General features: G+C 44.9%; 1 pseudogene across 1 annotated transcript in view; it reads right to left on the reverse strand.

Annotated features, from left to right (window-relative positions):
* LOC311138859 (voltage-dependent L-type calcium channel subunit alpha-1D-like) overlaps positions 1-22,673 on the reverse strand; it is a 123,523-nt pseudogene extending 100,850 nt beyond the window's left edge. The window contains exons 1-2 of the transcript in view: positions 22,405-22,673; positions 21,327-21,432 (exon numbers count right to left, since the gene is read on the reverse strand). The product of the transcript in view is annotated as a voltage-dependent L-type calcium channel subunit alpha-1D-like (transcript). The remainder of the gene's footprint in view (positions 1-21,326; positions 21,433-22,404) is intronic.
* Positions 22,674-22,692: the final 19 nt, after the last annotated feature.

A 22,692-nucleotide genomic window follows, 5' to 3' on the forward strand; every position in this document is an offset into this window, starting at 1 on the left:
TTGTTTCACAAGAAAAAATATTTTGCATCTTCAAAGTGGTAGGCATGTTGTGTAAATCAAATGATACAAACCCCCCAAAAATCCATTTTAATTCCAGGTTGTAAGGCAACAAAATAGGAAAAATGCCAAAGGGGGTGAATACTTTTGCAAGCCAGTGTACGTTACCTTATAAGAGGGGAAGTACAGTTGAAGTCGGAAGTTTACAAACACTTAGGTTGGAGTCGTTTTTCAACCCCTTCAACCCCTCGTTTTTCAACCACTCCACTAATTTCTTTTTAACAAACTATAGTTTTGGCAAATCGGTTAGGATATCTACTTTGTGATTGACATAAGTAATTTTTCCAACAATTGTTTACAGACAGATTATTTCACTAATAATTCACTGTATCACAATTCCAGTGGGTCAGAAGTATTTGGATGTTGTCACGCTCTGGCTCCGGGACTGTGTTGTTTGAGCCAGGGTGTATTCATTTGGGTGTGTTGGGTATAGGGTGTGTTCATTTGTTGTGTTTGGTTTTGGTTTTGTTTCCGTGTTTGGTCAGTGACTCCCAATCGGAGGTAACGAGTGTCAGCTGTCGGCTCGTTATCTCTGATTGGGAGCCATATTTATACTGTCTGTTTTCACCTTGTGTTGGTGGGTTTTTGTTCCGTTTCAGTCATAGTCACTGTTGGACTTCACTATCGTCTTTTGTTTTGTATTTACGTGCTTTATCATTAAAGTCATCATGTTCACTCAACGCGCTGCGTATTGGTCTGCTCCTGTTTTAGACGATCGTGACAGAAAAACCCACCATAGAAGGACCAAGCAGCGTATCCAGGAACACCCGCAGGAGAGAACGCTGGTGGATGTCCTCCTCGGTTGGGGACATATTACGCAGGAGGAGGCCGTCCGGTACCGGAGGGCGATGACGGGGGAGAACCTGGCAGGAGAGGAGCAACGGCGTCGGCAGGGCCATCGTCGGAGGGACGAGAGGCAACCCCAAAAAGTTTTTTGGGGGGGGCACATGGCTTGGGCGGCTGGGCAGCAGGAGGCTGCCACAGGGAGACGTGGAGAGAAGGCTATCGGATTACGGGAGCCATTGGCGAGTAGAGGAAGGGAAGTTGTTGCGGCACGGCGTGAGAGACTGATGTGTGTTACCAGTCCGGTCCGGCCCGTTCCTGATCCCCAGTTAAAGCCAGTGGTGTGTGTTCCCAGTACGGACCGGCCTGTTCCTACTCCACGCATCAAGTCCACGGTGTGCGTCGCCAGTACAGCCCGGCCGGTTCCTGCTCCACGTACTAAGCCTACGGTGTACGTCGCCAGCCCAGCCCGGCCTGTTCCTGCTCCACGCACAGAACCTACGGTGTGCGTCGCCAGCCCAGCCCGGCCTGTTCCTGCCACTCGCACCAAACCTACGGTGCGCGTCGCCAGCCCGACCCGGCCTGTTCCTGCCACCCGCACCAGGTCTACGGTGCGCGTCGCCAGCCCGACCCGGCCTGTTCCTGCCACTCGCACCAAACCTACGGTGCGCGTCGCCAGCCCGGTCCGGCCTGTTCCTTCTCCCCGCACTAGCCCTGAGATGCGTGTCCTCAGCCCGGTACCTCCAGTTCCGGCACCACGCACCAGGCCTACGGTGCGCCTCAGACGGCCAGAGTCTGCCGTCTGCCCAACGGCGCCTGAACTGCCCGTCTGCCCAACGGCGCCTGAACTGCCTGTCTGCCCAACGCCGTCTGAACTGTCCGTCTGCCAAGCGCTGCATAAGCCGCCCGTCTGCCATGAGCCTTCAGAGCCGTCCGCCAGACCGGAGCCGCTAAAGCCTTCCGCCAGACAGGAGCCGCTAGAGCCTTCCGCCAGACAGGATCAGCCAGAGCCTTCCGCCAGACAGGATCAGCCAGAGCCTTCCGCCAGACAGGATCGGCCAGAGCCTTCCGCCAGACAGGATCAGCCAGAGCCTTCCGCCAGACAGGATCAGCCAGAGCCTTCGGCCAGACAGGATCAGCCAGATCCGTCAGCCAGCCATGAGCAGCCAGATCCGTCGGCCAGCCATGAGCAGCCAGATCCGTCGGCCAGCCATGAGCAGCCAGATCCGTCAGCCAGCCATGAGCAGCCAGATCCGTCAGCCAGCCATGAGCAGCCAGATCCTTCAGCCAGCCATGAGCAGCCAGATCCGTCGGCCAGCCATGAGCAGCCAGATCCGTCGGCCAGCCATGAGCAGCCAGATCCGTCAGCCAGCCATGAGCAGCCAGATCCGTCAGCCAGCCATGAGCAGCCAGATCCTTCAGCCAGCCATGAGCCGTCCAGCCAGGATCCGCCAGAGCCAGCCAGCCAGGATCCGCCATTGAGTCCGGTGCTGCCCCTTATCCTGGTGCTGCCCCTTAGTCCGGTACTGCCCCTTAGTCCGGTGCTGCCCCTTAGTCTGGTGCTGCCCCTTAGTCCGGTGCTGCCCCTTAGTCCGGTGCTGCCCCTTAGTCCGGTGCTGCCTCTTAGTCCGGTGCTGCCCCTTAATCCGGTGGGGGTCAGTTGGAGGAGGCTACGAAAGCGGGTAGTGACTATGGTGGGGTGGGGACCACGACCAGAGCCAGAACCACCGCCGAAGAGGTATGCCCGCCCAGCCCTCCCTTGTTTAGCCCGTATTGAGGCGCGGTCGCAGTCCGCGCCTTTAGGGGGGGGTACTGTCACGCTCTGGCTCCGGGACTGTGTTGTTTGAGCCAGGGTGTATTCATTTGGGTGTGTTGGGTATAGGGTGTGTTCATTTGTTGTGTTTGGTTTTGGTTTTGTTTCCGTGTTTGGTCAGTGACTCCCAATCGGAGGTAACGAGTGTCAGCTGTCGGCTCGTTATCTCTGATTGGGAGCCATATTTATACTGTCTGTTTTCACCTTGTGTTGGTGGGTTTTTGTTCCGTTTCAGTCATAGTCACTGTTGGACTTCACTATCGTCTTTTGTTTTGTATTTACGTGCTTTATCATTAAAGTCATCATGTTCACTCAACGCGCTGCGTATTGGTCTGCTCCTGTTTTAGACGATCGTGACAGATGTATTTCAAGGCCTACCTTCAAACTCAGTGCCTCTTTCCTTGACATCATGGGAAAATCAAAAGAAATCAGCCAAGACCTCAGAAAAAAACATTGTAGACCTCCACAAGTCTGGCTCATCCTTGGGAGCAATTTCCAAACACCTGAAGGTACCATGTTCATCTGTACAATCAATAGTATGCAAGCATAAACACCATGGGACCACGCAGCCGTCATACCGCTCAGGAAGGAGACTCGTTCTGTCTCCTAGAAATGAACGTACTTTGGTGCGAAAAGTGCAAATCAATCCCAGAACAACAGCAAAGGACCTTGTGAAGATGCTGGAGAAAACAGGTACAAAAGTATCTATATCCACAGTAAAACAAGTCCTATATCGACATAACCTGAAAGGCCGCTCAGCAACGAAGAAGCCACTGCTCCAAAACTGCCATAAAAAAGCCAGACTACGGTTTGCAACTGCACATGGGGACAAAGATTGTACTTTTTGGAGAAATGTCCTCTGGTCTGATGAAACAAAAATATAACTGTTTGGCCGTAATGACCATCGTTATGTTTGGAGGAAAAAGGAGGATGCTTGCAAGCCGAAGAACACCATCCCAAACATGAAGCACGGGGGTGGCAGCATCATGCTGTGTGGGTGCTTTGCTGCAGGAGGGACTGGTGCACTTCACAAAATAGATAGCATCATGAGGAAGGAAAATTATGTGGATATATTGAAGCAAAATCTCAAGACATCAGTCAGGAAGTTAAGGCTTGGTAGGAAATGGTTCTTCCAAATGGACAATGACCCCAAGCATACTTCCAAAGTTGTGGCAAAATGGCTTAAGGACAACAAAGTCAAGGTATTGGAGTGGCCATCACAAAGCCCTGACCTCAATCCTATAGAAAATGTGTGGGCAGAACTGAAAAGGCGTGTGCGAGCAAGGAGGCCTACAAACCTGACTCAGTTATACCAGCTCTGTCAGGAGGAATGGGCCAAAATTCCCCCAACTTATTGTGGGAAGCTTGTGGAAGGCTACCCGAAACGTTTGACCCAAGTTAAACAATTTAAAGGCAATGCTACCAAATACTAATTGAGTGTATGTAAACTTCTGACTCACTGGGAATGTGATGAAAGAAATAAAAGCTGAAATAAATCATTCTCTCTACTATTATTCAGATATTTCACATTTTTAAAATAAAGTGGTGATCCTAACTGACCTACGATAGGGAATTTTTACTAGGATTAAATGTCAGGAATTGTGAAAAACTGAGTTGAAATGTATTTGGCTAAGGTGTATGTAAACTTCCGACTTCAACTGTTTCTACCAATAGACATAAAGCTTATTGCTTAATTGATGTGTTGTTACTGTTATGTGAGGCATGGTATTATCTGAGGCATCCTCTCACTGGGTTCATACAATGATAGAAAGAATCAAGGGTATATTGAGGTTTTACTATTAGTACATTGTTTCTCACTGACGAATGTCACTATTTTGTGGCGATGAGCCATCTGCCAGTCAGACAGTCAGCCAGTCAGTCACTCAGCAAGGCCAGTGTAGCCGAGGTGATTCAGGACAGTGTAGCCAAAGTAATTTTAATGAGAGTTCCAGAGCTCATTAACATGATCCTCAAAGCTCTGAATGAGCTGTTTAATTGTGTGGTTGTGATGTGCAGCCCCCCTAACCATGGAATGGGCCCATGCATTACTGGCTTACTGACTGTCTACGTCCTAAATGGTACCCTATTCCCTATGGGCCCTGGTGAAAAGTAGTGCACTATATAGGGAAAAGGGTGTCATTTGGGATGCAGTCATTGACCCCAGAATGAGAGAAAAAATATATAATCTTCCAAATGAATCCATTAGCCAAATACTGCAGTGTGTGAATAGATAAAGGCAAACGTGCTGCTCACATGATTCAAGGACACAGTATCATTTAAACATACGTGTTCAGTGGACTGTGCTTACATTCTCTCTCTCTCTCTCTCTCTCTCTCTCTCTCTCTCTCTCTCTCTCTCTCTCTCTCTCTCTCTCTCTCTCTCTCTCTCTCTCTCTCTCTCTCTCTCTCTCTCTCTCTCTCTCTCTCTCTCTCACAAACACACAGGCGCACCACTAAAACACACAAACACACACACACACACACACACAAAGACATTTGCACTCGCACACGCAGATGCAATTAAGCCATAGAGATGTATAGAGGGCTGTAGTGCCCAAAAGCCCGTTTTAGCATGGGCCACGCCATTGAGGACTTTCACCCAACTGGGTGGGACTTCCTATGGGTTACGTAAGGATCACATAATTCCATCCAGGTCATCAGGAGGAGTTAGCAAATTAATTATACTCGTGAGCAAACATTCCATAACTGCAGGTGGCAGTAAATCGCCAACCTTGGCTTTATACCTGTTCAAACAACACACTCCAGGTTGCAGTATACATCTTTTCAGTTTGTTTACCAACTTATAGAAGTAGTAGAAGAAGATAATTGACTACTTCAAAATGGAGATGGCCTAAATGGTCACAGACGCCATAATGGGACAGATAAAACATTGCGATCTCTATACATCGCTATGGCTTTTTTCCAATAATTTGTCGTTTCACGAATCACATTAGATATTTTCACATCAGCTCTTTCTCAGAGCTGATCTGATTGCTCAAAACACCAATTAGTGGAACAAATATCAGAATTTGTCTGCCTGTGTAAACGCAGCCTTTGAGTTAAGCACATTAACCGACACACACGTTGGCACAAAGTGAGTCATCTGTGGGGAGGCCTACTGGTTGAAGAACAGAGGAGGAAGAAGAGAAGGGGGGATGGGCTGGGCACACTGCTCTAAAACGGAGAGGCACGAGGGAGAGATGTTTCGAACAAGGGATGTGCATGCATTTAGTGTGTTAATGTGAGTGTGCATGCATATGTGCCTGTGAGTGCATGCATGTGTCTGCATTAATGCCTGAGCACCAGATCACTTGAGAAAAAGTCAGGGCAGAAACCTTATACATTGTTGCTCCCATGGCCCAGTACACTTTGAGATGCTATCTTTGATAAGAAGATGAATCAGATACCATCTTGATTATCAAATAAGACACTCAACATATTCTCATTATCAGTCTTGTACTAGTCTATAGATCAGGTCTTCCCTGCCCATGTAAACTTTTTTTTAAATTGTGATCTAAAAGGCAAAACTGATCCTAAATCAGAACTCCTACTCTGAGACACTTGATACATACGGCCCTGAGCATGGTGATGGTGTTTCAATGAGCTCATCGTTCACCATAATAATAAAAACACACTTTCTCATAGTAGTTAGATTAGCTGTTTCATTCGTTCATTTGTTCAGTAATTCATCATTTGATTCCTTCAACTAGTCATTAGGGTCACTGCAGGAGCCTACCTATACAAGAGATGATACAGATCCCTGAATTGCCATTAGAATCCTATAGGGATAAATAGGCACAGTGTGTCCTTATAGACAAGACAGGCTGGATGGGCATGCATTGTCTATCAATGCCCTGCTATACCACCTAAACATGAACACACGCACGCACGTGCCCGCACATTAGGATAACGAGCAGGGGGTGTCGTAGCGTGAGCCACAAATGAGTAGTTAGTTAAGTGACTAAACACACACTTCTGACATCATCTCCACTGGAGTCCAGAGACACTGCTGCCAGGCCAGCCGCAGTTACAGCCACAGCCAACCTCCACTGTCACACACACACACGCATGCAAGCATTCACACATGCAAACCAGGGTTTCCGTTAGGAACATGTGGCCCTGCACATTTGACCGGCAGCATTTTAATTTACTGGACCCATATACATTGGGTGCGTAACCTGATTAGGGCGTCCACCCACAGTGCTCAGAATGACAGAAATCACATTTCGATTATGGTAATTCATCTTAACAGAATATGCAACTCGAGGATGCAATGGTGTGCGTCCTTCTTACCGAATTCCGATGCACAATTTGAAGATGTTAGAATAACTGTCCACATTTACTTTTCCTCAGCTAACAAGACAAGTAACGAACAGAAAAATCACTAGCCTATGTCAATCGAATATCCCCGATAGTAGAAAAGTTTACATAAATTAGTATTGTGATCTTGTCTCATTGCTGCAACTTGGGAGAGACGAAGTTCGAGTCCTCCGAAACATGACCCAACAAACCGCTCCTTCTTAATACCTGCCCGCTTAACCCAGAAGCCAGTTGCACCAACATGTCAGAGGAAACACAGTTCAACTGATGTCAGCCTGCAGGCACACAGCCCACCACAAGGAGTCACTAGAGCGCAATGAGCCACGTAAAGCAATGTCAAATGTCAAAAGCACACCGCACATGTGAGCGTTGTCATGAGACAGAGATGAAAATATCAGTTAGAAATTTAGAAAGAGGGGAGATAAAGATGTAACAACTAGCATGGGTTGCTAATATGTGACTCATTTAAGGAAACTAGGCATATTTTAACGTAAACATAATTTGTTTATAAAAAATCGTTTTTTGTCAGAAATGCCTTCTGTAACATGTGAACTTTCATGTGCCTTAATAACAAACTTGTATGACATCTGTAAATACGAATAAAATTGTTAAATTACAAGCCTAGTTGGTTTAGTCACAGAAAAAGACAGGAACCTTCACGCTAGCCATGATTGGCTGAGATAATGGATGGGCTGGACATACCGAGAGATGAGTTCGGATTGGTCTGCAATGTAACCTGTTTCTGTCTATAACATGAGCTGCTCAGTATGTGTAGGTAATGCGTTCTACAGCGGCTTTTTTGAAAGATATCACGAAGAACTGCAAAAGTGTTGCTAATGTACTGCTCTCCACTTTCTGGAGGACGATCGTGCCATGCTGACTCTCTCTGACTCTGAAAATTAATCAGACGATGAGGAAATCCCTGATTTAGGTAAAAACATTTTAATTGAACCAGACATTGTACAGTCTTCTCAAACGGCAATCAACAGTGTTGTTGTCACGGAAGAAGTTGACCGAGTTTTGAAATCAGTGGAATGACCGGTGGAAGCAGAGTATGGAGAAAATTCTGGCGTTTGATTGCAAATAGGCAGAGGGAGTCGAAAAGAGAACACAGAAGGCTCTTGTATAAAATACCTGTCTCCGGATTACATCTTCAAACTAAGGGCAACCATGGCATCTGTGACAGTGAGGGAAAAGCGTTCATCCATGTATACTGGTAAGAGAGTCTAGCTAGCTACATTTTCAGATATTATACGTTTCTAATTTAGTCAGAAAGTCGTTTTCATTCCAAGTAAAAGCGTACTGTTAGCTAACATTAGCTAGCATACAAAACAGAAACACAGACACACAGACACAGACACACACACTCCTTTGACAGGACACACGGCCATGTGAAAAAAACACGAGAGGCTAACAGATAGTAAATAGTACATGTAAATGAGAGTATACACATATTAACAAGGCAAAGCCGTGGGATCACAGGATGTGTTTCTGCTCTAGCAGTTTGCCTCATGGATGCTACTGTACTGTACCATCTGTGGTCCCCCTAATTCACAATTCACCTATGGTCATTTCAGTCTCATTCGGTTCAACTGCTGTCATTTCAGACTCTATTTGTGCACCGACTGTACCGTCATTTCAGGTCATTTCAGTGTCTCTTTATCCCGGTGGGTGAGGTGAATTAAAATGAGTAGTATTGGCCAACAACAGTGATACAGACACACACACTAACATGATAGCAGCCAGGATTCTTCAGTGTGCATGTTGCCCTATGAAGGTTGAAGCATGAATCATATTCACAGGGAAAAGGTCATTGTTCCAGGGTACTTTTCGCTCTGCTACCTTCAGCAGGAGGAGCTGCCTGCCGGGAGCGCTGTCTTACAGAGAGCAGTCACAAATGACCTTAAAACCGGAAGGAGGGGACAGACGGACGGACCCGGTGTCTGCCTGTTTCTTAGACAGGTGGGGGTGGAGAGGAGAGACAGACAGTGGTGTGCGGAGAGGACACTCTCTCTCAGACAGTGTGTGACTGTTCCTCACGAAGGTGTGTGTTAGAGCCTTTCAGGGTGATCATTTCAGAGCAATCATTCCAAACTGTTTGTCAAGGACGTTATCAGGAAGGAGCTATAGAGGAGGAGTGCAGAGGATACAGATGAGAGGAGGAAGAGGAAGAATATAATATAGGGTTGGGCCGATATATGAATAAATCAAATATCGTGACATTTGACATTATATAGTAAAGTGCAATATGATGTATCATCATGTGCAAGAATATTCTCTATTTGAACTTTTCAAATCAAACCTCTGCAGTATTAGGCTGTATCAATATGTTGAAAATGAAGAGAGGGACTTCCAAAGAAACACTTCCAAAGGAACTAATTTGAGGAAGAAAGGAGTTGGAGCACTCAACAAAAAAGGCAGAGATGTATTTATTTTAGCTCACTTTAATCCATTGTACAGGATCAGAACAGGTGACTGACGTTTCGATGTCAAGCTGAAGTCTTCCTCAGAGTGACCTGACTATTGCACTTAGCTCCTATGTATAGCCTAGTGGCCCATCGAGACACAACAATGTAAGAAAATAATAATAATAATAATAATAATAATATAGCACAAAATAATAGTAAAATAAGAGAAATCATGTGTCTCGTTAATCAATAGGCCATGTCACAATAAAGTAAAACATAGGTGATATTTGGGTGCCTGTGAAACCGGAGACATAGAGACCCCAAAAATCAAGGCAAGAACATTACAGAAACGAGGACAGTGAAAAATAATTGTTTAGCCCCTTAGGATCCACAGTGTCTAAGGAGTACTGCCAGAATGTCTCTCTTTGTTTTAGTTTACGCGCGAGGTCACTTCCTCTTAGTGAAATTTGGATGTGTTCTATGCCCTTTCCCTTTCCTACAAAGCGCAGGGAGGAAGGTGAGACGTGGTTGGCTTCTATGCAGTGGCGCGCAATAGCATAGTCCGTGTTTTTATTACGAATAGCAGCCTTATGTTCTGCGATGCAGAGTTTCAATGATCGTTTAGTTTGACCAATATACACTGAGTGTACAAAACATTAGGAACACCTGCTATTTCCATGACATAGACTGACCAGGTGAATCCATGTGAAAGCTATGATCCCTTATTGATGTCACCTGTTAAATCCACTTCAGTGTAGATGAAGGGGAGGAGACAGGTTAAATAATTATTTTTAAGCTTTGAGACAATTGAGACATGGATTGTGTTTGTGTGCCATTCGGAGGGTGAATGGGCAAGACAAAATATTTAAGTGCCTTTGAACGAGGTATGGTAGTAGGTGGCAGGCGCACCGGTTTGAGTGTGTCAAGAACTGCAACGCTGCTGGGTTTTTCATGCTCAACAGTTTCCTGTGTCAAAGGACATCCAACCAACTTGGCACAACTGTGGGAAGCATTGGAGCCAACATGGGCCAGCATCCCTGTTGAACACTTTCGACACCTTGTAGAGTCCATGCCCCGACGAATTGAGGCTGTTCTGAGGGGAAAAGGAGGGGGTGCAACTCAATATTAGGAAGGTGTTCCTAATAGCCCCGCAGATGGATTTGAGCATGTATATGACATTTGTGGGGCTACAATTAATGAAGCTTTGGATTTTGGATTCTTTACCTGTTTTCGGTGGTAAAACACTTTAGTATTGGTCCTGTCGTCACAATGTACACAGTGGCCACACTTGTAAATGCCATTGGGCGGGCCTGGAAGCCAAGTGTCCTGCTTCTTGGGTAGCTGCATGCTGTGCATAACGGAATCGGCTAGATTGCGCTCACGGCGAAAACAAATGCTATGAACTCACGTAGATTTGGATCGCTTTTGAGGATGTTCCAGTCTTAGAAATTGACCGAACGGTAAGTTCCACTTAAGGTGTACCGGGTGGTTACTGTCTGCATGTAAAAGTGTATTCCTACTCTGAGGCTTGTGGAAGATGCATAGTAGACAAAAATAAAAAATAAAAAAATATGTATGAACTCTGGATAAGAGCGTCTGCTAAATGACTAAAATGTCATGTAAAATTTAGACTCGTTTTGGATTATAAGATCCAAGAAGTACAAAAATGCTCGACTTCCTTCTGCTGTGAATTTGAGATTGGGGTCAAAGTTAATATAAGAAATTAACTCTGAGAGGAGAGCGTCAGTACCGTTCCATACGAGTAGGATATCGTCTTTGTATCTTTTCTAAAGGGCGATATTCTGGAAATATGGGTTTTTGTGGACATCATAAATGAAGGTCTCCTCCCAGTGTCCCATAAATACATTTGCATAGTTAGGAGCGAATGCAGCTCCCATTACCTCAAATCTGTTAGCAACTGCCCTCATATTGGAAGTAATTTGATGTGAGGGCTTTTTCAGTGAGACGGAATAAAGTTAAACGGAAGTAAGATACCCTTCGGTCTAACGTCAAGATAGCTAGAGAGCTTGTAGGCCTGCGGGATATTAGTGCAGAGAGACTGAATGTCAAGTGTAACCAAGATGTTTTCGGTGTCACATTTATAGTTATTGATTATCTTAAGCACATCCCTGGTATCTCCTAAAAAGGCTGGCAATGCTGGCACTAATTTTGAGATGAAGACATCAACATACTGAAATAGGGGTTCAATACTGTTACCTGACACTATGGGACATCTAAATGAATTAACTAAGCCTTTTTTCTTCGCCATTCTAAGATATTTCATCAGAATGCGACTATAATATCCTAAATATGCAAAAAAATATTGCAGTCCGTAATTATCTTGTCATTGACGGCACAAAACGATTATATCAGATATCGCGATATTTGGAGTAGAATACAGTGCCTTCGGAAAGTATTCAGACCCCTTGACTTTTTCCACATTTTGTTAGGTTACAGCCTTATTCTAAAATTGATTAAATTGTTTTTTCTCCTCATCAATCTACACACAATACCCCATAATGACAATGCAAAAATAGATTTATATAATTTTTTGCTAATTTATTAAAAATAAAAACTTAAATATACATTTACATAAGTATTCAGACCCTTTACTCAGTACTTTGTTGAAGCACCTTTGGCAGCGATTACAGCCTCGAGTCTTCTTGGGTATGACGCTACAAGCTTGGCACACCTGTATTTGGGGACTTTCTCCAATTCTTCTCTGCAGATCCTCTCAAGCTCTGTCAGGTTGGATGGGGAGCGTTGCTGCACAGCTATTTTCAGGTCTCTCCAGAGATGTTAGATCAGGTTTAAGTCCGGGCTCTGGCTGGGCCACTCAAGGACATTCAGAGACTTGTCCAGAAGCCATTCCTGTGTTATCTTGGCTGTGTGCTTAGGGTCGTTGTCTTGTTGGAAAGTGAACCTTCACCCCAGTCTGAGGTCCTGAGAGCTCTGGAACAGGTTTTCATTAATCTCTCTGTACTTTGCTCTGTTTATCTTTGCCTCGATCCTGACTAGTCTCCCAGTCTCTGCCGCTGAAAAACATCCCCACAGCATGATGCTGCCACCACCATGCTTCACCGTAGGGATGGTGCCAGGTTTCCTCCAGATGTGACACTTGGCATTCAGGCCAAAGAGTTCAATCTTGGTTTCATCAGATCAGAGAATCTTGTTTCTCATGGTCTGAGAGTCTTTAGGTGCCTTTTGGCAAATTCCAAGTGGGCTGTCATGTGCCTTTTACTGAGGAATGGCTTCCGTCTGGCAACTCTACCATAAAGGCCTGATTGGTGGAGTGCTGCAGAGATGGTTGTCCTTCTGGAAGGTTCTCCCATCTCCACAGAAGAACTCTAGAGCTCTGTCAGAGTGACCATTGGGTTCTTGGTCACCTCCCTGACCAAAGCCCTTCTCCCCTGATTGCTCAGTTTTGCCGGGCGGCCAGCTCTAGGAAGAGTCTTGGTGGTTCCAAACTTCTTCCATTTAAGAATGATGGATGCCATTGTGTTCTTGGGGACCTTCAATGCTGCAGAAATGTTTTGGTACAGATCTGTGCCTTGACACAATCCTGTCTCTGAGCTCTACAGACAATTCCTTCGACCTCATGGCTTGGTTTTTCCTCTGACATGCACTGTCAACTGTGGGACCTTATTTAGAAAGGTGTGTGCCTTTCCAAATCCCGTCCAATCAATTGAATTTACCACAGGTGGACTCCCATCAAGTAGTAGAAACATCTCAAGGATGGTCAATGGAAACAGGATGCACCTGAGCTCAATTTCGAGTCTCATAGCAAAGGGTCTGAATACTTATGTAAATAAGGTATTTCTGGTTTAGATTTTTTATACATTTGCAAACATTTCTAAAAACCTGTTTTCGCTTTGTCATTATGGGGTATTGTGTGTAGATTGATGAGGAAAATGTTGTATTTAATCCATTTTAGAATAAGGCTGTAACGTAACAAAATTTGAAAAAAGGAATGGGTCTGAATACTTTCCGAATGCACTGTAGATCTGTCATTCTCATTGAAAGCAAGTCTAAGAAGCGGTAGATCTATTCTATGTGAGCGATTTCTATGCTTCACGTTCTTAAGTTTAGTTTTTGCGTCTTTTACTTTCGGTTTTGTACACCAGCTTCAAACAGCTGAAGAAACAATATTTTTGGTTATGGAAAATATATTTCACAGCGGTTTAGATTGTACAATGATTCTCTACACTATAGTTGCTTGTTTTGTCACATAAACTGAAATTAGGCGAACTATTACAGTTTTAGCAACCAAATGGTGGAGCCATTTCTGCTTATTGCATCTTTAATGATTACAAGCATACCCAAAACATGATGCAGCCACCACTACACTTCAAAATATGGAGACTGGTATATAGTGTTGTATTGATTTGCCCCAAACATAACACTTTGTATTCATGACAAAAAGTGATTTGCTTTGCCAGATGTTTGCACTATTACTTTAGTGTGTTGTTGCAAATAGGATGAATGGTTTGGAAAAAAATGTATTCTGTACAGGCTTCCTTCTTTTCACTCTGTCAATTAGGTTAGTAATGTGGAGTAACTACAAAGTTGTTGATCATCCTCAGTTTTCTCCTATGACAGCCATTAAATTCTGTAACTATTTTAAAGTCACCATTGGCCTCATGGTGAGATCCCTGAGCGGTTTCCGTCCTCTCTGGCAACTGAGTTAGGAAGGACGCCTGTATCTTTGTAGTGACTTGGTGTATTGATACACCATCCAAAGTGTAATTAATAACTTCACCATGCTCAAAGGGATTTTCAATGTCTGCTTTTTTTTTTTACCTATCTACCAATAGGTGCCCTTCTTTGCAAGGCATTGCAAAACCTCCCTGGTCTTTTTGGTTGAATCTGTGTTTGAAATTCACTGCTCGACTGAGGGACCTTACAGATAATTGTATGTGTGGGGTACAGAGATGAGGTAGACATTTATCTCACTGACAATTTTTGCACAGAGTGAGTCCGTGCAAATTATTATGTGACTTCTTAAGCAAATGCATACTCCTGAACTTATTTAGGCTTGCAATAACAAAGGGATTGAATACTTACTGACTCAAGACATTTCAGATTTTCCATTTTAATTAATTTGTAAACATTTCAAAAAACATAATTCTACTTTGACATTATCGGGTATTGTGTGTAGGCCAGTGTAAAAAAAAATCTACATTTAATTAATTTTAAATTCAGGCTTTAACACAACAAAATGTGGAAAAAGTCAAGGGGTATGAATACTTTCTGAAGGCACTGTATGTAGCAGATCTCTGTATGGACCATAAAACCTTTGGTATAAATATTACAGTTTTTTTGGATTGCTTACACACTAAAATTAAAAGTAGTACACTATTAGCAAAACCTTACACTCAAGAAGCAAAACATCAGCCCATATTTGCACAACTATAAGCACATTGTCAACCTTACACTTGTTGCAAAACTCTACACACAGTGATTTGCAAAACACTAAACACACTTAACATACATTACACACATAAATCTATCATGAAGTCACGTCCTTGCAATACCAAAGCACTGACTGTCAAATTACCACACCGTCCAACCAATTGGTTCAACACAGTCATCAGGTGTGCAAACACTCGTTTGCTTAATTGTAGACACACCAATCAGGTGTATAAGCACTATAAAAAGCAGCAGGTGAGTTCATCGGTCTTCAAGCACAATGGAAAGAGTCAGAGAAAGAGTAAGACGAGGAGGAGGAGGAGGAGGAGGACGACGAGGAGAACGAGGAGGAGGACGAGGAGAACGAGGAGAACGAGGAGGACGAGGAGGACGAGGAGGACGAGGAGAACGAGGAGGAGGACGAGGAGGACGAGGAGAACGAGGAGAACGAGGAGGACGAGGAGGACGAGGAGGACGAGGAGAACGAGGAGGACGAGGAGGACGAGGAGAACGAGGAGGACGAGGAGGAGAACGAGGAGGAGGAGGAGGAGGAGGAAGGGGAGGAAGAGGAAGAGGAAGAATAAGACAAGAAGGTGCTCAAAGAGGACCGAATCTGACAAATGAGATCCGCGCAACACTGGTTGACCACATTGTCAACCACGGCCTGACGCTGAGGGAGGCTGGACTGCGAGTACAGCCAAATCTAAGCCGATATACAGTGGCAAGTGTGATGAGAACATTTCGACTGGAAAATAGGTATTGTAAAAATATCATCATATCAAAAACATCTGCACGGTTTCAGTAACTGCTTACAGTACTATATTATATGCACTATCAGCACTTCTGTTACCTTTTCCTGTGAAATTACTGTACTATTGTATACTGTTTTTTTTTCTACATAGGATTGAGGGTCAGGGACGACAAGGGGGAAGGCCTCCTATGTTCACAGAACAGCAAGAGAGGGAGATAGTAAACATGGTTTTGGCCAACAATGCTATAACACTCAAGCAGTTCCAAGCTAACATTGTCAATAACCACGCCATTTTCAACGATATCCATCAGGTCTCAACATCAACAGTGGCACGCATCCTAAAAAAAAAACATATTCAAATGAAGCAAATTTATCGAGTGCCTTTCGAGCGCAATTCCGAAAGGGTGAAACGACTGCGGCATGATTATGCAGAGGTATGTATTCACTTTAGCAGTGTGATCTTGCATACTGTCTCATAATCTTTTACTGTACTGTAATATGTATACTAGATCTACACTGAACTACACAATTTTGCCTGACACTGTTTTTCAGAGAGTTTTACGAATGGATGGAGAGGAGATCCAGCATGAGTTCATTTACGTAGATGAGGCTGGGTTCAACCTGACGAGAACACGAAGGAGGGGAAGAAACATAATTGGCCACAGGGCTATAGTCAATGTCCCAGGGCAACGTGGGGTAAAATATAACTCTCTGTGCAGCCATTACACAGAATGGGGTCCTCCACCGCCATGCCCATATGGGCCCTTACAACACATCACTCATACTTACATTCTTAGACCAATTGCACAACATAACAGCAGCAAATCAAATCGATCATATGCAATACATTGTTGTCTGGGACAATGTGTCTTTCCACCGCTCTGCTCTGGTTCAGAACTGGTTTCAGCAACATCCACATTTCACCGTCCTATATCTTCCACCATACTCTCCATTCCTCAACCCTATAGAAGAGTTTTTCTCGGCATGGCGGTGGAAGGTATATGATCTCCGTCTCCAGGCTGAGGTACCCCTCATCCAAGCCATGGAGGAGGCCTGTGACCAGATGGAGGTAGCAGCAATGCAAGGATGGATTCGTCATTCAAGACGTTTCTTTCCAAGGTGTCTTGCTAATGACAACATTGCCTGCGATGTTGATGAAATTCTCTGGCCAGATCCAGCTAGGCGAAGAGACAATGTCTAGTTATTTTTTTTATTTTTTTTGAACTTACAATACGTAAAGTGACGTTTGGTTACAGTATTATGAATCTCCATGTCAACATTTTGGGCGTGTTGAGAAATAAATGAGTTTCTTCAGTCTGCAACATTGGTCTTGTGTAGTGTTTGGTGAATTTACATTATATTTGTACTTTGTTGAGAGTAGCCTACTCTAATCATAGGGAAGTAGAAGTGCTAAAAGTGTTTTAGGTTTATCACAGCAGAGTGTAACTCGTGCAAACAGAGTATAGTAATGTGAAACGTGTGTGTTTCATATGGTAACAAAGTGTGGTTTTTAAAAAGAAGTGTATAGTTTTTACAAGAGTGTTTAATTTTGCAAAGGATCTGTAGTGTTTTGCTAATTGGGTGTGTGGTTGTGCTAATTGTGTGTAGTGTTTTGAAAACACGGGCCCTGTTTTGAAAATCGTGCTTAAGCAATCAAAAAAAACTGTAGTATGGTAAGTACGTATTTGTTGCATGAAAAATATAAGGTTAGTTATTACTGCCGCCAGTACAGCCATTGTGAAAATAACAAGGCTCGTTGTCAATGAATTGCGTAGTTTCTGTTGTCGGCTTCTGATGATGTGCGCGAGTCACGAGTGATGTCCCATTCCTTAGACATATTTATCCCTACCACTAGTTGCTCTGTCTTCGAGGGCCAGCATTGGGACATAGCCTTAGCCTCCTCTCAGCTTGCTGAGCTCAAAATAAGATACTGAGTTTGAACAGTACCTCTCTCTCTCTCTCCCTCCCCCCAGCTTACACTGAGTCTGTCACTGAATCTAATCTGCATGGCATTAGCGCCTCGTGATAGGATGATAGGAGCCAGGGGACTCGCCTGGTTGGCCCTCCGTGACAGCCAGGCCATCCACCCCGACACTGTGCCATCCCCCTGCCATCCTGGTTCTCCCATCATCAGCCCTAGCCAGCCAGCTCACCTATGGGCCTGCAGTGCAGTAGTGTGGGTGTGTGTGTGTGTGTGTGTGTGTGTGTGTGTGTGTGTGTGTGTGTGTGTGTGTGTGTGTGTGTGTGTGTGTGTGTGTGTGTGTGTGTGTGTGTGTGTGTGTGTGTGTGTGTGTGTGTGTGTGTGTGTGTGTGTGTGTGTGTGTGTGTGTGTGTGTGTGCGTGCGTGCGTGCGTGCGTGCGTGCGTGCGTGCGTGCGTGCGTGCGTGCGTGCGTGTGTGTGTGTGAGAGAGAGAGATGGCAGCGCTGTGCTCTGGAGTTCTCAGCCCTCGACCCCTGCTGGCTGCCATATTCAACCAAGTCAGCGTTTCTACACTCTCACATTCCTCCTCCTGAGACCTCTGTGTGTGTGTATTGTAGTTAGTACAGTACATTTGGTGCACCAGCCCTAAATCAACCTCCTACAGTATACCTACTGCCATTGGAAAGAGCAGAACTGCACAAGTCACCTAAAAACTAAGACTCACTGAAGCTTGGCACAAATACATGGCAACACACACTCAGCGGTCAGTTTATTAGGTACACCAGCTCGTGCCCGAAAATTGTTTGCTCCTACAGACAGTGAGTCACGTGGCCGTGGCTTGCTATATAATGCAGGCAGACAGGCATTGAGGCACTCAGTTACTCTTCGATTGAACATTCGAATGGGCAAAATGTGGATCTGTCAATCAGCCTAGCCCAGCCGTTCCTCATTAGCTGCCATTTAGATACATCCCCATTCACATGAACCCCCTCATACATCCATACCACCTCCCCACAGTTTAATGGCAACACTGCTACTGCGGAGTGAATTCATAGCCACTCTCTCTAGAGACTTTTATTGAGGTTGAATCATCATCCTACCACATAACATAAGGTGTTCTGTAGCAATACGTACCTAGGCTATATACAACGTACATTCCATAGAGTCGACTTTAAATGACACCATTGTTAACTCCAGGGCCACACATACTTTATATATGGCTCTGGTTTATTCCCCAAAACTACAGAATCAGATCCCCTGTTACATTTAATCTCTCTATTTTTCCAAAGCTACATACAGTACTGTTACATACATTTCATATGGGTGGCCCCAGCGGGAATTGAACCCACAACCCTGGTGTTGAAGGCACCATGCTCTACCAACCGAGCCATACAGGACCACATTTTTCCCTGATTTATGAACATTGCAATCCCTCACTAAGAAGATGCTCTTTTGGTGCTACTGTACAACATGTAGTTGAACACCAACCGAGCCCATAGATTACACAATACTGTAGCACAGACTGTATTGTCCCAGATGACCTACTTTCCTCCTCCTATGCACCACTGTGCAAACAAATACCCTGGGGTCACCCTCCTGGAGGTCACACTGGCAAGCATTACACCACACTTCTCCTCTCAAGTAGTAGACCACATCTTAGTATCTTACAGTAGAACGTCTTCGTACAACCGCAGCACAACGGCAGGAACACTGTGTATGCATGTATGTGTAGAATCAATCAAATGTGATTTCTATAAGCCCCATACATCTTTTAAAGCAGTAGGTGAGTTGAGGGTTACAAAACAGGACAGAATCTAGCTTTCTATCGCTCTCAGCCATCCTGCTCTCTCTCTCTTTCTCTCTCTGTTTCTCTCTCTCTCTCCCCCTCTCTCTATCAGACATAACATTAAGAGAAAGCCCAGCAGTCTGCTCTCTCTCTCTCTCAGACATAACATTAAGAGAAAGCCCAGCAGTCTGCTCTCTCTCTCTCTCAGACATAACATTAAGAGAAAGCCCAGCAGTCTGCTCTCTCTCTCTCTCAGACATAACATTAAGAGAAAGCCCAGCAGTCTGCTCTCTCTCTCTCTCAGACATAACATTAAGAGAAAGCCCAGCAGTCTGCTCTCTCTCTCTCTCAGACATAACATTAAGAGAAAGCCCTGCAGTCTGCTCTCTCTCTCTCTCAGACATAACATTAAGAGAAAGCCCAGCAGTCTGCTCTCTCTCTCTATCAGACATAACATTAAGAGAAAGCCCAGCAGTCTGCTCTCTCTCTCTCTCTATCAGACATAACATTAAGAGAAAGCCCAGCAGTCTGCTCTCTCTCTCTATCAGACATAACATTAAGAGAAAGCCCAGCAGTCTGCTCTCTCTCTCTCTCAGACATAACATTAAGAGAAAGCCCAGCAGTCTGCTCTCTCTCTCTCTCTATCAGACATAACATTAAGAGAAAGCCCAGCAGTCTGCTCTCTCTCTCTCTCAGACATAACATTAAGAGAAAGCCCAGCAGTCTGCTCTCTCTCTCTCTCTCAGACATAACATTAAGAGAAAGCCCAGCAGTCTGCTCTCTCTCTCTCTCTCAGACATAACATTAAGAGAAAGCCCAGCAGTCTGCTCTCTCTCTCTCTCAGACATAACATTAAGAGAAAGCCCAGCAGTCTGCTCTCTCTCTCTCTCAGACATAACATTAAGAGAAAGCCCAGCAGTCTGCTCTCTCTCTCTCTCAGACATAACATTAAGAGAAAGCCCAGCAGTCTGCTCTCTCTCTCTCTCAGACATAACATTAAGAGAAAGCCCAGCAGTCTGCTCTCACCGCAGTGAGACAAATGAGCTGTTTATGAATGAAGCTCTCCAGCTAAATCCTGCTCATGTAAGAATCCAAATGTCTGTTGTCTCGCCAGTGGACTATGCATGCACACACTCTCAGCTGTAGAAGCCCTGCTTTGAACACTATATCACCCATAATTCATCAGTCTACACAGACACACCGTCAGACTCACATGCACAGGGGAGCATAGAGAGATGAGGATTTCTAAAAATAAAAGCTGAATGAAATTCTGGTGCACTGCAGGAACGATATGACATGACAAAGTACAAATGGAAAGAGCATGGAGATGATTCTCCATGCAGCCAATGCCTGGACCCATAGTCTCTGTGGTTCCACAATAATAATCTTCAAACAGGAGTTAGCACACACACACACACCCACGCACAGCAAGACATTTACATGTAATACACATTAATAACGTATTACCATGGAACAGCAAGACATATCCCATATAGTACCTTTAAACACTAGTCATGACAACTGCTTGAGTTCCTGCACCTCTTATTGAATACTGACTAAATAGTATTGTGGAGTTTCTGCACCTAAATATAAACAGTACTGGCACACAACATGAGTACCGGCACCTATTACAGTCAAAGTCAAGCACTGTCAACCATACACAACCATAATAACACTGCAGGGTAAAGCATAATAACCTGAAAACAGAGGGTGCCCATTGTCCTACAGCACCTCCACAGAGACTTCAATGACACAACAAGTCACCTGCACCATGAACGCTGTCACTGCCAGAGCACACAGCAGCAAACCCAAGGAGTCATTCACAGTACAAGGTGAAAACAGCAGAGGCTCCTGGTGAAGTTTCCCTTTGGTACAGATCTAGGATCAGCTTACCCTCACCCAATCCTAACCTTAACCATTAGTGGGGGGAAATGCAAAACTGACCCAAGATCAGGGTCTAGGGGTAACTTCACCAAAAACCTTCTCCAGAGCACAATAGGGGTCAAAGGTAATGCAAGGGGTTCGAAGGTCATGGGGTTAATTTGGGGAGTCAGGAGTAATGCTGATGTATGTACTCACCAGGTCATGGTTTGTGGAGTTGGAGTCATCCTCAGGGAAGGGGATGTACACAGCTAAGGCCATACAGTTGGCAAAAATAGCAATTAATATAAATATATCAAATGGCCTGGAAGACAAGGTTAAGGGAAAATCATCAAAGCAGTGGATCACATGAATATATTCACAATGTCAACATTTGACTATTTCCTGTTCAAACAATAGTCATCAAACACAGACAGAGTTCAAGCCAAAGACATCGGAAGTTGCGAGAGTCAGAAAAAGTCATAATGACATTAAAAATGCAACTTGGCAATTCAGGGCCCATCTAAATAACATGAGATCATTTGCAGAGTTATCACAGTGTTCTGATGACTGTGTCTTCTGGAGCAGCAGCGTCCCAGCAGAGGCTCACACAGCTGTGTCGTGTCACTGAGTCACCCTCGCCCCACCAGTATTTTAAGATTTAGGACGTGGTGACTTTCACTGCGCCTTAGGAGGCAGCAAAAAATGACTTTGTTCTTTCATTTCTTTAACCTCCAGTTGACTATTCTCTTGCACGCACCGCCGAAAAAACACAAAGTCTAGAATGATTCCCGCATCGCTGGCTATAGCTGTCAAATAATCTGTCTTTCCCTACAGTAGGCTACCTACGCTAGAATGAACTGATTAAAAGTAAATGTTGACTTGCTGTTTCACTTTCATACTCTTGTTTTGGGTAGTGAGTCACACTCTGCAGTGAGATTAACATGAAGGTGTGTCTCTTGTCTAGTTGTACTGGAGTGTGAGGGGTAATGGAGATGGGATACAGTCTCTGCACATGGCTAAACTAAAGCTAGGCATGGGCTAGGTGCAACTCAACATTTAACCAACTGTACGGATCAGACAAACGGAAATCATGAATTGGTGCATGGGCGGAAATTCGCCTGATGGCCCTGAATCGACCTTAACTGAGCCCCTGATGGTTCTTCTCATGCACTCACCTACACATCACACACTGCAACACACACTAAAGTACAAGGTATAGATTACCGACATCCAGCCAAACATTCCCCTGACCCCCCAGACACACACACACACTCTGGTCTGTTGTGAAGGATACTTCCACTCTACCAGGCTGATGCAGGCTCTTCGTATGGGATTGTTGAGTTTGAGGCAGAACAGGGCCCTGGCAGGCCTGGTGTTGGCGTTGCTGCCCTGCTTCTTGCTTTTGGCGTACTGCGCCCGCTTCTTCTGTGCCAACGCGCCCACCGGGACGGTCGGCACCGGGACCGGGGCAGCCGGAGGGACAGCTACCGGACTGGGCACCGGCGGGGCGACTGGGGTTGCAGCTGGGGCTGCCGGGGCAGAGGCGGGCCCGTTGGCGCTCATGGTGTGGGAGTGGCTCTGT

This window comes from Coregonus lavaretus (assembly GCF_964263955.1).
Source record: "Coregonus lavaretus genome assembly, chromosome: 12".
Lineage (NCBI taxonomy): Eukaryota > Metazoa > Chordata > Actinopteri > Salmoniformes > Salmonidae > Coregonus > Coregonus lavaretus.